Source organism: Theobroma cacao, chromosome 5, assembly GCF_000208745.1.
Source record: "Theobroma cacao cultivar B97-61/B2 chromosome 5, Criollo_cocoa_genome_V2, whole genome shotgun sequence".
NCBI classification, from domain to species: Eukaryota; Viridiplantae; Streptophyta; class Magnoliopsida; order Malvales; family Malvaceae; genus Theobroma; species Theobroma cacao.
Window position 1 is genome coordinate 31,415,510 of NC_030854.1, and position 14,903 is coordinate 31,430,412.

At 29.3% G+C, this 14,903-nt stretch overlaps 1 pseudogene; it reads right to left on the reverse strand.

Annotated features, from left to right (window-relative positions):
- LOC108662005 lies at positions 6,623–13,513 on the reverse strand (annotated as a pseudogene).

Consider the following 14,903-nt stretch of genomic DNA (forward strand, 5'->3'; position numbering starts at 1 on the left):
TAATAACAAGTGTATTTATTTTATATTTTTACTGAAACCATAAAATAATTTTAATAATATTAAAGATTAAGTGAAAAATGAACTCCAAAGACAAAATTTTAAGCCAAGTTAAATAATAGAATTTGAAAAATAACAAAATGGAATTAAGAGTTAGAACAGCTTAGGTTCTTCAATGTCAAATTGGAGAATTAAAATAGAAAATATATTTTAAAACCCAAAAATATCCTAATCAAAAGTTTTTTTTGGTATATATTTAAATTTCAAACAAACATTAAATCATATTTTACATTGAAGTCAAACAAATTGATATATATTATGGTTTTTTTATAATTAGAGGAGGAGGATTCGACAGAATTAAATATAGTCAATAAGCATGTGTCACATGTCTAAACAAGTCATCTGATTTTTTTATATAATTTTTTTAAAAAAATATTTTTTGGATTAAAAAAATAAAACTATGAAAAATAAAATTTAAAAAATAGAATAAAAACAAAACAATTAACCAAAAATTAAAATAAAAAAAATAACGTGACTAAGTGAGCATATGACACATTCTGATTGGGTGTTTTTGTATACGTCCAACAAGTTAATGAAAATACAATTTGTTTAACAAAATTAAAAATTAGAGGACCTAATTGAATATTTTATTTTCCAGATGCAAAATCTAAATTTGTCTTTTTATTAAATTACTAATAGATTTCTTTAAAAACATAGATTTGGACCTAAATAGGAAACGCGTAAGATTAATATAGTTTATGGAAGGACCAAAATACCCCTTCACCATGAGGTCGATCACAGGAGAACAACTCTGAATTGGGCAGAGATGACGGTGGAAAATAGAGAGAGTCGCTCGTACGAAAAAGTCTCTTTAGGTCGGCAGTCAGTACCGTCTGAAGGCTGGACCATTTTTTTTTCTTTTTGCAATTCTACCCCTCTTTTCACCATGAAAATAATTTCAACCCACATAATTCGTAATTATTAATTAGTAGTACTACTACTTCAAAACTTAAACATATGTATATTATCTTATTAATTCATGATTAATTCAGCTAGTACTAGTGTAGTCCTCATCCCCTTTTCTAGTGTGAAAATGGCTTGAGCTGACTCTAGATTCTAGACTTACATGTTCAATTCAATGTAATATTTTAATATATTATAAAAGATTTTTCATTTTTTCTACTATTTTAGATAAAATTCAATAATTAATGCAATATGAAAAGTTTTTTCAAATGAAATTGATTATCTTTTTTTAAAAAGTTTTATTTTCAAATCATTAATTAATAAAATATAAAAAATTGAAATTAATTTAATAATATCTTGTGGTTTTTTTATTTCTTACTATTATGAAGACGGAGTTTTATAAATTCTTTAAATAGATTTAAGCATATATTTATTTTAAATTTAATAAACACGTGACTGCTTTATAAGATTGCTATAAAAATTTTAAAGCCTCATCGTCGCATAGATCATAATTTTCTTACTTTTAAAGGAATTTGAGTCATGCAGACTTGAAAAATCATAATATATAATTTTCCCTTGTTTTTTTGTTTGGTCTTTTGCTTTTTCTTCCGCTAAGCCAAATGAATCTTGTATAAGGGGCAAGTGCCTAACTATATGGGGCCAGGTACTGATTAAGAAATTTGTTGTTCTTAGACAGTTGACTGAGTTAAAGATACTTGAATTTCTTTACTATAAATGGCAATAGTTGGTCCTGGGTACTTATATAATAAGGATGAAAAGATTTTTCTTTTCAAGGAAAAAACCATGTCTTTTCAATATTTGTTCTAATGAAATGACAAATTAATCTCAACAGCTAAACCATCAAAGGTCATTTCTTTTCCACTTTTGTTTGAGATCTAAGCATGTAAAATGTTTTATATATATATATATTATATTATATTATATATTTATATTTATAATATGTATCATTGCATGACTTCACTCTCGATAAATCTGAATTTATATAAAATAAGTATAGTTAAATTTTAATCAAATTTCAAACCAAATTTTCAATAAATCAAGTAACTTATTTGTAGACTTGAGTGGACCTTTTCACACCCTCAATCGCATACCCCAAAGTCATAAATATGTAAAATTTGTTGTTTGTTTTCTCCCATTAGATTAATAAAATAAAAAAAAAACAAAGACATAGGATAGGTGAATATACTTTAAGCATGAAAATTAAAAATATAAGAATTTCTTATATTATTGCTTTTATTTCTTAAATTTTAAGGTAAAAATAAATGAATACATAGGAGTTAAATGGCAGTTTTAAATACATATATCTAGGACCTTAGAAAGCAACCTCGTTGATTTTGGACTCCTGGGTGAGTTAAAATCAATTAACTAAATCAATATTGTATTTGCATTTAGAATGGTATAATAAAGTTGATGAAACAAAAACAAAATTGATGAAATATGGAGTATTATTATTATGACTATGAAGTTAGTTTGTTGAATGACAACCAACCATTAAAATTTGATATTTTAATTTAGAGATTTCTTATTGGAATTTTGAAACAATGGGAGTGAGTTTAATGAGATGAAATAACTATCCCTTATATTGTGTAGTTCAATATCGTATATACTAATATAAAAGTTTAGGGAACTTTAATTGTAAGAATATGGTCAATAATATATCAATATATTGTAGAGAAAATATATATTTTAAAAATAGAGTATAATATATAATACCAATATATATTCGAATATTTAACTTAATGATTGGTGTATAATTCAATGTTCAAATAGTAGAGTTTAAATCTCCTCTCTCTTTTTTTAAAAATTATATATAATATTTGATGAGATTTGAATAGTGAGAGAGAAGATATTTGAATTTAATTATCTAAATAGGGACAAATGCACTTTATGATTGGGCCAAATGCGTTTAATGGATAGAACTTAAAAAAAAATTTTAAGTCAAATTTGTGAGTTTTTATTGAAACCGTTTAAAAAAAAACTAAATCTAAAAATAAAAAATGATAAATTGATATAAATTTTAATAAAAAGGTTAAGCATATGCAAAATTTAATTTTAAAAAATCTAAACACAAAATTTGTTGATAATGAAAATTTTATATTGATTTTGATAAAAATGTCTATATAAAATACGGTTAAATGCTCATTTTATGATTTAAAGTTTGTTAAATTTTTCATTACAAAATTTAATCTATTATTTATTTCAAATTAAGATATATAAGGTTTTGGGTTTTATCCATATAAGGAAAATCGATGACAAAAGTTAACAAATAAAGTTAATAGAACTAATGGTTGTAAGGTAAAAGTAATTTTTACCTACTCTAATTTGAATCCCTTGATTCTATTATGGTAATTTAGTAATTTTAATCATAAGTTTTACTTAAATGGATAAAATTAAAAAGGTTACATCCTAATTTGAAAAAAAAAAAAACAGATTGAATCCTAAAATAAATTTTTTTACAAATGTTAGATTCTAAAATGAGTATTTAGCTATAACATAAATTATCAAAACTTATTACAATATTTTCAAATTTCATACACTTAATCCATATAACAAGATATATTATAAGCTTGAATTAAAGAATCTTATTTAAATCTTACCTACACTAAAATAAATTTGATTTAGGACTACACATTTATAAAATATGCAATTAAAATATTTTTAACAACATTTTTTGAGATTTGATTGCACTATACAAAATTTAGCAATATTGAATAAAATGAAACTATGGAGATTTTATATACTAGTAAATACTACACTCTTGATATTGCTATTAAATATAAAAAATGTAACTAAAAGTTTAAATAATTAAATTTTTAAAAATTTAATTATATAAAAAATATATTGCCTAAAGTAATATAATTAAAATCCAAAATTATTGTCCTGCTAATGCCATGTGCATGAAATATATTTTGATTGTCAAAAAAAAAAAAACTGTACAAGTATATAGTTTATTGCAAATTCAAGTTCCATTTAATAATTTGAGGCTTTTGTATTCGAAAAGGCCATATTAGGCCCATAAGAGAGAGAAGAGGGAAATGTTTTTTTATAAAAATAACGGTGAATGATTTTGTCTTGTGTCTTATATTTTGTGTTTTTTAGTAGATTAAATTGGATTTGGACCCATAATTTGAATAAACAATTACTACATAACTCTAATGGTATTAAAGTAGAAATTTATTATATTTAAAATGCTAAATTATACATTTACACTCGATTACTTAACTTATTGGTTGGTACATGATTTCTCTTTAAAAAAAAAATTTTGAATCTTTCTTCCTAAAATATATAAAAAAAATACTAAATTGCACATTTAGACCAAGTGAAAATTTTGTTCTTACATTACCCCTTTATATTGACACTAGATGACATATATAATTTAAAATAGATACAAAATTTGTAAATTGATTTTATTCATGAATTATTATCTTGTGTATTGTTGATGGAGTTTTTAAATTTCATAAACAGAATTAAATGGTTATCACTGTTATTAAATTATATATTAAAAATTAAACAATTAATATAATTATTGAATAGACGTACGATGATATTCTAATCTAGATCATGAAGTTTAAAGTCTCTAGATGTTTAAAATAATAATTCTTCAATTTACTAGCACTTCAAATCTCAATTGAACAGTACACCCCATGAATGGACGTATAAACATATAAATAAATGTCCTTAAGAGAGGGGACAACATTACTACTTTTACCTTTTTTAACCATAATTTTCATGGATTGATATCTTTTTCAGTACTTTTCAATGCTTTTTTTTAATACACTAATAATCACCATTAATATATTAGGCTCAGCTATTATTTATAGTTATGGTCCTACTGTGCATATAATAATAATAATTATTATTGTTATATTAAAAAGTAATTAGCAAATAAGTAATCGAAAAAAGATAAATCTATAATTTGATATCTCAATTTAGTCAAGAGAATTTTTTTTTATTTGTAAGAAAGGGTCTTACTCACTTTTATTAGTTTTTTTTTTATTTTTTTATTTTTTATGATCATCGTGGTGATTTAATCACTATAGCAATAAAATCTCAAAAATGATTTGGTCACTAATAATTTTAAATTACTATGTTTGGTTCTGTATAAAATGAAAAAGTAATTCTAATTTTTACTAAATAAATAATTTATGAAATAAGAGTTCATTATTCTAAAAGAAATTATAAGATATGAATTGGTTTTTAATAATACAAGGTCCTAAATAATCTAATTAAAGTTGCCCTGTAATGGTAAAAAGTCAAAATCACATATGTTGCCTTGTAATTGAATTAATAAATGTCACCTTGTAGATCGTAGATGGTAGAATGTAGATGTAGGTGTTGACCGTTGGTAGGGTATTAATGTCATTTAAAATTAATCGGCAAAAGACACTGCAGGAAGTCGAAAAAAATTATTTTAAGGTAGGATAAAAAAATTGATTCTCATTTTGCCACGTCACAATTATTCGTACCCGACTTTCCAGCACGTTTTTCCACAAATAAAATAAAAATATAATTGTTTATTGATACAAATTTCAAAATTTTTTCATTAATTAAATATTGTAACAATGTATGTACCAGCAATCAGACTGCCAATCAGTCAGTGTAGCGTGCGATAGCTGTGCAAGTATGTGGTTGATAAGTACGTTGAGTTATCATTTTTTCTTTCTCTTGGTGAAGTACTTATCAGTTTTTGTTTATGTCCTGCAGCAGGACTTATCAGCTTTTCAATTTTTCTTTTTTTAAAATATCATTTTAACATATATCAAATCGATAATACTTTTCTAAAAAATATTCTTGAATTTTTTAAAAGTGTCCTTAGATAATTGTAAAGATTATTATTAAAAACAATATATTTATTCTTTTTTGGCCAAAAGAATATTTAAATACATTTTTATAATAGAAATACTACATTTAATATAAAAGTATTTTTATAAATAATGTGTTGATAAATGTTTTTATGGTTAATTTACATTACCTATAATTATGATGACTTAATTGGTGCAAAGTTATGGTTCAGTAACATTATATGAATATTGAGACATAGAAGTTTTTTCGATCATAATTAGTGAAATTTCTAGCAAAAAAATTGTGAAATTTACTCTTAATTTTGAAAATTCTATCATTTTAGTAACTAGATTAGAAAAAAAATGTTTTCCAATCAGGCTTATAAGAGAATTGTGTATCCATAAATCCTATAATTTTTTTTTGTATTTGTAAATTTAATATGTTAATTTTTGTTACTCAAGTAAATTAGATTAACTGTTCAAACTCATTATAAAATTACTTAAAGAGAATAAATTAATTCTACATGCCGTTGAAAGTTGTTAAAAGTAGTTTACACATAAAATAATTAAAACTTAAGTGATTTTAACTTTTCTAACATAATAAAAAGTAGTAAAAAATATTAAAATATTTAAAAAAACTTGGATTTCACTTCAGGAGCTAGCTTATGATATATCTTTGATACGTATACATAAAATCAAGTAATAACAAATTAATAAAGGACCTCGGGGGAACTTTGGGCGGGGCGAGGGCCACACATGCCCTCTTGATCTGTCCTTGGATATAATAACTAATGGCTTATTTAGTTTACAATAGATTACATAATTGTTTAAGGATGATGACTGTTACAACACTAGATTCATTATGAAAACATTCTTCTTTGGCTAATACGTTTACTAGAAACGATTCGGACCTTCAATGAAGTTTCCATCACTGTGGTGAATTCATGTTTTTCAGTCAAGTCCACATAGTTTCCCTTCGAACGAGCAGCCCACTTGAACTTCCAAACCATGTTTTCCACGAAGTACTCCAAATGAAGCAATGCCAAACTATACCCTGGACACATTCTTCTCCCTACTCCAAGTGGCATCATCTTAATCCCTCTACTTCCAGTAATATCAAAAGTTTCTCCATTTTTGCCGTTTAAGAATCTCTCTGGCTTGAATTCTGTTGGATTTTCCCATACCTTTGGATCTCTTCCTATTTCGGCCACTATTAAACTTACAATGCTATTCTTTGGAACCAAAAAGCCATCCAACTCAGCATCCTTCGTCACAGCATATGGGACTAGAAAATGGCTGGGGGGATGTCGCCTTAAGCCTTCCAAAACCATGGCTTTCAGATAGGGCATGTTTAGCAAGTCATCTTCTTTTATCTCTAGCTTTCCTTCTCCTACGACCCCTTTGATCTCCATGATTAACTTCTCTTGAATATGGGGATGCTTCACCAAATATCCCAGGATCCATTGCAAAGCCGTGGATGTAGTATCGGTGCCTGCACTTAAGAACTCAGAGCACAATGTTACGATTTCGGTTTCTTCAAGCTTACTTTTCTCCTCTGGAAATTGTAATTCCAGCAATGTATCAACGTAAGGAAGGAATGGCTCATTGCAATTACTTTGATCCTTTTTATATTTCTCTTCTTTCATTGCCTTTCGTGTACTTATGAGAGGAACCATTACATTTTCTTAGTCCCTTCGAAGCTGACGAAGTTTCTCGCAACTTTTGTGAAAGAAAATTTTCCCTAAACTTGGAAACAAATTGAGTATTTTAAAATTGTTAAAACTCAATTGCAGGCGACGTTGAACGTCCTTAATGACTTGGATTTGCTTTTCCTGATGCTTGTCCCCAAAGCACATGAAAGCTAACAAACAAAAGAATGCATGTTGGATGTGCTCTATCACTTCAATGTGATCATTAGAAAGTGAATGAGACTTAAGGCGGTTGATGAGGATATCCAGGACCCATTTTCGTGCACATGCATAGGATTTTATCCTAGAAGACTGGAGGATATTAGGCGTGAGGTTACGGGGGAGAAGGAGCCATGTAGGGCCATAAAATGCCCAATGGATGTTGTGTTGATCAGAAGTAAGGAATTTGTCTGTGGTAATTGCTGGAGGATGGTTAGCGAAGATGGCACCCTTAACAATAAAGGCTTGATGAGCAAGGGAGTTACTTGCAATAAAGATAAATGGTTTGGAGCCTACATGCAGGGTGTAAATGGGACCACATTTTGGACGGAGAGTTGGAACAAGGGCCTTGATTTGGGGAAAAGACTTAAGGAGCCATAGTAAGTTGCCACTGAAAGGAATTTTAGGGGGCCCTAGAGGGAGTTGGTGCTTTGCTTTTTTGGTTAGGTGGTTGTGGAGAGATTTTAGAAGGGTGGAGATGACGAGGGTGATCTTGAGAACTGTGAAACATGTAATTCACATCTCTCACGAGAATTATATGACAGAAAGCGAAAAATTGTGTGGTTGGAGTGGATTGGATTTCATGTATTTATATATATATATATATATATATAATATGGTGATGATCTTGAGGTTTAGGATAAGTAAATGTGTAAAAAACTAATTGTTTTCACGTAAACTAGAAAACATTGACAAACAGCCTTATTCAACAAGTCACGTGTCCATGTTCACATTAGTCAACTGAAACTTAAAACAGTATTTAGATTCTCAGTTACAGAATTGAAAAAAAGAAAAACAGCTTCCAATCACTACTTTACTTCCTCGGCAGCCAAGGTCTCTGGTCCTTTAGGAGGTCAGGTGTGTTGGTCATACATTGCTAATGAGTAAGGCTGATAAAGCTCTCGAGTGATAGGACTAGCATATTTAGTACCATCAAGATGATCTTGCCTGTGGTCTCATTTCACATCATTGAGCTTAATTAAACCACCCTTTAAGGCTGAGTCCTTGCATTCGTAACCAAGGAAGGTATTAAAGGAGTGCTTGATTCATATGATGAAGAATAACTTTGTAGCCCGTGTCAGACTGTTCACTCCCTTCCCTTGGGGTTCTAGCAAAACGATCCTATCATAAATCATAATCAATCCCAAGGGAATGATATGTTAATCCAATAAATCTCGGTCATACTCAGTCAATCTTAAGGGAATCATAAAGACAGATTTTGGTAATAGACAACATTTGTTTTTGAAAAGTGGCTTTATTAGCATCAACTCTTCATGCAATCCTAAGTCTTCAACACTTTGCTAAAGACTTTTGTTGGCATAATAAAGAGGCTTGTGCATAAAAGAAGTACAAAAAGGCAACAGAACTGCCTGACGAAAATGGGAGCAATTTCTTCCCTGAGCTGAGCAAGAAACAAAAGTAAGCTCTCTACCCTTATCCTAAGACTTGTGCTGTACAGAGAAAAAATCAATAGCTAGGAAGAAACAAAAATTCAGAAGTCCTGCATATCCTTTCTTGCTGTTTAGCTTTAAATATATATAACATCATGGTATTTTTCCTTTTTGGAAATTTTGATTGTGTTGTGTAATTACTTGTTATGGTGTTTGAGGTTTTTGGTCGAATTTTCTCTCTGCATCCTTATTTCATTAATGAATTAGTGCATATTTTCTTTGACCGAGAAAAAAATTATGAAATTAGTTTTTAGTTAGGTATAGCATTTTCTTAAAATTTTTTCCTGAGGATTGCCCTTGATTTTTTTTTTGTTGAAAAACATTTTCATGGGTTTGTGCATTATTTTCTGATGAGGATTGCCCTTGATTTTTTTTTTGTTGAAAAACATTTTCTTGAGTTTGTGCATTATTTTCTGATGAGGAAATAACAATTCATGGTAAAGTTCCTGTATTGTCCCAATACGAACTACAAAACCTGTTCGGGCCCCAAATCGACCAATGTGCAATTTCTTTCTTTCTTTCTTTGGTTAAAGAATACAATCAATAATTGGGTAATTTACGTAAAAAATACCAAAAGTACGCATAAAATAATTTCACAAAAGTAAAAAATCTTCGCTAAGATTGTTTCAATCCAAAACCTTTAATATAAGATATTAACACAATTAAAACAATGTGTTAACTTCTGTCATGTTTTACTCATGGAAAACAATAGCTGGAAGCACATCTTACCTTTGACCATGAATCTTTGTGCATACTTTCTGAACTCTAGATTCACTAAACTACAATATGATGTTACTATGCTCTTTGCCTCTTTCTACTCACTTGCCATTTTCAGGGTAGTCATGATTTATGGGCTAATTGATAGGTATAATTTAGTGAATGAAGTAATAACAACACTTAAATGATGGGGAAGAAAGGGGGCAAAAGTAAGAAAAATCAATAATAATGATTTCTTGTAAGTATAAAATACCAAAAAAGTTAGTATTTATAAATTGTATTGATGTTATGTCATAAATTAAAAAATTTGAATTGTAACAATAAGAAGTATACATAATGTTTTTATGTGAACCTCTACATAATGTTTTGGTGATTGATCGTGTTAGACTATACCAAATGCTAGCAATAGAAAGGTGTAATTGGCCATTTATACAAAATTAATAAACACAAAAAAGTCTGCCCATATCAATTTATGCCAATGAAATGGCAAATAGGGGTGTTAAGTGCATAGTTACTGTTTTGGCAGTCGAAAGATCTTGGTATAGACAATTGAGATAACAAACTTACAACTAAAAACCAGAGATATTTGACTAAATTCCAAGTGACTAAATCTCTTTTGACTGCAGAACCGATCCCTTTGATGTTGCCATAATTAATCCCTTGACCATGTCCTTTGATTTTGCTCTATATAGTCAATTCATTAAATCCCGTTGTGGTCAGCTTCCCCCTTTTGCACTCAAGTTAAAGGAGGCCCCTGGGAAACTCCATTGAAATTGCAGTTTCCTTTGAACAAAGACCAACTCAATTGTAATGGATGGCATGGCACGACATATCAATATTTTACCTCCATAGCATTCAACTGAATTCATTAATTATTGAAAATGGAAAAACCAACAAGTGCTCTGTCTATGCGTGTTAAACGGGTGGATGAGCGGGTTGTAAATTTATTATCCTTTTAATTTGTATTTCCTTTGTCACTATCAAGGGCTAATTTGCACACCAAATTTCTATCTTTTCAATTTTTTTTTTTAGTTTCTTTACAAAACCAACATTTTAAATCTTATAATATTTTCATGAAAGGTTTTTTTAATCCTTTTTATTGTGACAGTTAAAAGAAATACAACTAAAAAACAATTTTTTTCATGTGGATGGGGTTTCATAATCACGTATCTCTCTAACAAAAAATAGCAGAGGCTTCCCAGATAAGAATACACAAGCATGGACAATTTAGTGCACAAGAAGAATAAAAGAGATAAGATAGAAAAGAAGTGGCAACACTCTCGTAGAGATGAAAACAAAAGCAGCCATTCCTCTAGTCCAGCAAACATAATGGGTTGCCTTTCACCAGCAGGCATTGAATATGCTTGGTTGATCCACTCCCATATTTGCAAGGGAGTCTGCAAAGAAGTTAGCTTCCTTCTATATCTGTCTATAAGTCACGTCTTTAATCAACTTCGGTAATCTGTCAATTTCAAAAAATACCTTTCACAGAGCCCGGTTTTGATATCCATGAAAAAGCAACTCAAAAATCTAATTCTATTACTAAAGATTTTACACCATTGCATAAAGAGGAATAAAAAAAAATGAAGGGTATTTTTAATTTCAAGAACTTCAGCATGATTGAACTCAAGCACACCTAAGAGAGCAAAGAAAAGACCAACTACGTTACTCTTTCTTTCCCTAAGAACTCCTCCACAATCTGCTGGTCATGGTTTCCCTTTTGCTAAATTATCAATATTAAATTTTAGCTCATCATCATTAGGGGGGATATATGCCACCTGTCTCTTAGGCTACTTGATAACTTGTGGCCTTGTTAACATTTTAGGCATAGACCACCAACCAATCTCTTCTACTCCTCCTACCAATTCTCAACGGCGTTAATCCACAATTTAGACCGTATTTTGAACATGAAGGCAACTTCCTCCTCCCCCCGTTTTCTTAAGAGTTGAAGGTTAAGATCATTTCTTGTACAGAGACAAAAATGTGGCCCCTGCCACAAACATCCATCTCCTATGTAAAAGACCTTTGGCTACAAGATCTTCACATAACATGATCATTGATGAGATTGCCACGGTAATCACCCATTAAAACCCCCACCAATCGAAAACACAAGACCATACTTCCCAAGAAAAATATAAACTTGCATTGTAGTAATTTGTGATTGCATTCTTCCTCCACAACACCAAACCAAATACACTTTAAATTTTCCTGATCGAAAGAAATACCCCTAGACTTTAGAAATTTCTTTGTTGGGATACTTTCCAGTGCAATGCCAGTCATAATTACATTGCCGAATTAGGTCAACATGTTTGGTTCGTGGAAAGTGTGAGATAAATGAACGTGGTTAAGGAAATTTTAGGGGAAAAGAAAATGAAATAGAAAATTAAAAGTCCTCCTTGTTTGGAGGAAACATGGAAACCAAAGAAGAGAATTTTTTTTTATCACAATTTTATCCATTTGGTACAATTCCAAAATAGCTTCTTTTGGTTTTTATAAATATCCATCTTTATCTTTCAAAAAATTAAAAAATGAAACCAAGATTTAGAAATTGGAAATTAGATTTTGATCTGCATATAACCCCCCTCATATCATACAAATTTCATTAACATTTGTCAAGGTTTAGATATGATACTTTCAATATTAACAAATTCCCATCAATTGATTATTTGATTGTAAAAATAACTAAATATTTTCCACACACACATTCCCCGTGTAAAACATTATATAGCCAGAAAACCTAAAGAGGAAAAGCTTCTCAAGGTCAATTTGTTTGAAGGCAATGACGCTTACGATCAAATCTTGAGACAAATAACTAAATTAATATTGGTGTGTCATTTGCATGGTTATTCTTTTCAGTACGTGTGAAGCATGTGGTGATCAACACAGGCTGCTTTACCTTTTATTATGTGTGTTTTTTTAGTGTTTACAATTCAATCTTAATTGTTATTATTATTTTTTAGAAAAATCTTAATTTTTATTATTTGTAAAGAAGATGTGAAATAAAAATATCACTTATGAATTTTTCAAATTAGAATCCAACATTTCAAGAAATGGTAAAAAAAAAAAATATTGACTGATTTCATACCCAAATCCATTAAGATAAAACTTTTTATAACTTTTGAATTTTTCGGTGATTAATTCAATTATCCTACCATTAGTCTTGATCAATCAAGTCAGTTATTTGCATTTGAAACTAATGATGATATCAATTTTGTTAAAAGTATATACAAAATGGTAGAAAAAAAAAATCAAAGCTTGCATTTGACTCTGGAGGGACAAATTATAATCTTTAGCATGTATAAAGCCAAGTTATAATAGAGTAAAGGACCCCTGGGAAGTTGGGGGTATATCCCCTGGCTAGTTCCGTCCTTGGATCAGAACTAAAAGGCTTTATTTTTAGGTATGGAACTTTTGACAAATCATCTTCTTTAATCTCTAGCTCTTCATCTGCTATGACCCTCCTGATCTCCATGAACAACTTCTCTTGAACACAAGGATACTTCACCAAATTTGGTAGGATCCATTGCAGAGCTACGGATGAAGTATCAGTGCCTGCAGTAAAGAACTCAGAGCACAATGTCACGATTTTCGGTTCTTCAAGCCTTCTTTTCTCCTCTGGAAGTTGTAAATCAATCAAACAATGTGTCAACGTAGGGAAGGAATGGCTCATTGCCATTATTTTGGTCCTTTTTATATTTCCGTGCTCTTATGAAAGGCAGCAATTCATTTTCTTGATTCCGTCGAAGCTAACGAAGCTTCTCCCAACGATTGTAAAACAAGATTTTCCCTTAACTTGGAAACAAATTGAGCATTTTAAAGTTGTCAAATACTTAAACTGCAAGTGGCACTGAAAGTCAATAATGGTCTCGGACAGGGGCGGACCTAGTAAACATTTTAAATGTTTTGAAATTTACGTTTCCTCTCAAATTTTCATTTTAATAAAATACAGTGTTTAATCCAACAAACTATGTCTTCTCATGTATATAAAAAAAATAGTATAAAAAATTAAAAAAATGGGTTAAAGGATCCAAATAGCTGCCACTTCTATGGGGATTTTTTTTTCTAATTATTGACGTGGTTAAACTTTTTCTATTACTTTTTCTTTTACTTGATTTTTTTTTTATAATTAGAGAACGGAAGACTCGAATCCTACTCTTTAAGGTACGGGATCATGCACCAATCAATAAGCCAAATACTCAGTTACTTTCTATTTCCACTTGATTTTTTTAACCTATATATATATCTTCTCGTTTTTTTAACCAAATTAATTGTTTTGCTAAACAAATTATATATTCTGACTTTGCTGTCTCTATAATATGAATGGGATATATTTTGGGAAAATTATTATCCTCAAAGGAAAATGAGAGGCAAAAAAAATTAATAACTATGATACACAAGTAATAACCAAACAAGGGGTTCTAATTTTTTTTTCCTTCCGTAAGGTTTTAGACTACACAATAAGTGATAATCATCTCCCGTCCTTATGGTATATTGATTTATATATTATTATTGTTTAATATTCAAAAATACAATTGCTAGATTATGCCAATTAATTTTAATTCATAAAATCATTTGATCCATATAAAAAAAAGAATCATATGATTTTTTGGAATTTAATTGTAATTATATTATTATTAATTATTTGGAATTAAATGCTGCAATCACTAGAGATGATAACTATCCATAATGTGTAACCCATTATTAAATTAAAATTACCCAAAACAGAAAAGGAAAAGCATTAAGCATATAAAACTAATACACTTTTGGAGGTCAAAGTCATTTCCATACAGTACTAAACGTTCAAGAAAAAAATTATCCCAGGGATTGATTGAACTGTACCTTCTATCTAAGTTATTACTTCCTCTTTCTCAATTTGTTTCCTACCCTTAATGTTCTTTCAATGTTTATACTGCCTTAAAAGGAGCTTCAAGAATCATTTTGTCTATCTTTGGAATAGCAACTAACTCGGCAATGGTAACTGTAGACACCTAACTAAAAAAATTAAATTAATTAAATAAATAATAATAAATAATTATAAAAAAAAAAAAAACAATTGGGGATGACTT